Consider the following 2,032-nt stretch of genomic DNA (forward strand, 5'->3'; position numbering starts at 1 on the left):
GCCCAGAGCCAGGGCTACACCTGCGCAGGGCGTGCGGGCTTGGGGGCCTGAGGCTGGACTGGCTTGATGGTTTTCATCTAGTTGCCCTTGCCCAAGCTAGTGGAGGAGTCTTGCTGGCATTCTCCGGTAGATGTCAAGCAGGTATTGTGAAGGAGAGGTGAATTTTTTTTTTTTTTTTTTTTTGGCTGTGTTGGATCTTCATTGTTGTGCACGGGCTTTCTCTAGTTGCGGCAAGCCGGGGCTACTCTTCGATGCAATGCGCAGGCTTCTCATTGCGGTGGCTTCTCCTGTTGCGGAGCACTGGCTGTAGGTGCGCGGGCTTTGGTAGTTGTGGCTTGCAGGCTCAGTAGTTGTGGCACACGGGCTTAGTTGCTCCGCGGCATGTGGGATCTTCCTAGAGGTTGAGACAAGGGCTCGAACCGGTGCCCCCGGCATTAGCAGGCAGATTCTTAACCACTGCGCCACCAGAGGAGTCCCTGAATTTAAGTTTTGACGTGCGTTATTGGAGGATGAGAGCTCATCTTGGAGGGGCGAGGAGGTGGGACAGGAACACCAGGATGAATGCATGCTGACAAGCACTCAGGATGGGGTGGAGGTCAGAGAGAGAGAGGCCAGGAGGGGACAGGGTGGCCCGCTGCACATATCCTACTTGCTAATTTCAGAAGGTCAGAGGTTAATGGTGTTTTGGTTTTGTGTTTTTAGGCAGCTTCAAAGTGATGTGGAAGCCCCACCTCAATCCCTCCTGGTGGAGCCTCAGTCACATCAGCTATGAGCCAAGCTCAAAACAAGAGGGAGACAGGTATCCAACCCAGAGCATAAAGGAAATGAGAGAAGAGACAGCTCTTCAAGTGTTTTCTACAAACCTTAAAGACATTTCAGCAAACTGTGGAGACCGTATTGAGAGGAGAGAGTGGGCAATGAGACAGAAACTTCGAGATGGAGAGAGGAAAAGCTAAACAATGAATTCTCTCACTCAAATGAAACACATGACCACTTTTTAAATGTCCTACAGAATCACTGGGAGAGATTAATAAGGTTGCTGCTTCAGTGCAGAAGATGTGAAAAATTATAAATGGAAAAGTCTTGAGTTTGTTCATTTGAAGGAGGATTACCAGGTGGAAATGGGTAACAGTGTGTAAGTAACTACTTACCACTAAGTCTCTGGTGTTATCTCATAATTGAGCCAAATAAACACCTCCCTGCTTTCCTCCCAACTCCCAGCAGATCAGAGCCAAAGCTTTAGTACCAATCTCTTCATGATTTTCCAAAAGTAGGTAACTGGGAGCACTCCCACACCAGACCTGCACCCCAGATCTGGGCTGGAGCCTCTGCAACAACTATTCTGAGCAGCTTTGTGACAAACTGCCCCTGTCAAGTGTCAGAGCCCGAGGTCCAAGCCTGAAATCCCACCGCCTCAGGTGGAAATGCAAGCGGGAGAACGGAGTCATTTTCTTGTTCCTCTCCACCCTGTGAGGGCATCTGCCTCTTCAAGGTCCCACCCCAGCCAGGGAGCAAAGGGCCAGGCTGTGGACACAGGCGGATGGCATGAACCCTAGGTTCCAGGCCGGCACCTGGCCGACTTGCTCCTGTCCTCTGGCCACTCACCAGCAGAGGGCGCTGGTGGCCGGCTTTGTTCAAACTGAGGGAAGTGAAGTTGAAAGAATGGGAGGAACCACAATGACAGGTCCTGGGAAACCACAGCCACCCAGATGGAGAGGGGCAGATGCCTCAGACCCTGCACTTGTCCTAACAAAAGCTGCCAACTCTCAGAGAAAAGAAGACACCATGGCCTCCTTGACATGAGCCCAAAGAAACGGGAACGGCACAAACCTTGGTTAGCCGACGCAGCAGTAGAGAGAGGACGTCCTACTTCCGTGGCAGAGCAACAAGCAAACCTCCAATAAAGGTCAGCCCCATGGCTGGTGAGGTAAGAGCTGGGGCGCGGGGCCGAAGCTCACAATGACCATCGCCAGGGCAAAGGGTGAAGGGAGATGCTCTGCTGCACGCATACGTTCCAGAAAGAGACACCAGG

Source organism: Balaenoptera borealis (genome assembly GCF_965194805.1).
Source record: "Balaenoptera borealis genome assembly, chromosome: 7".
Taxonomy (NCBI): domain Eukaryota; kingdom Metazoa; phylum Chordata; class Mammalia; order Artiodactyla; family Balaenopteridae; genus Balaenoptera; species Balaenoptera borealis.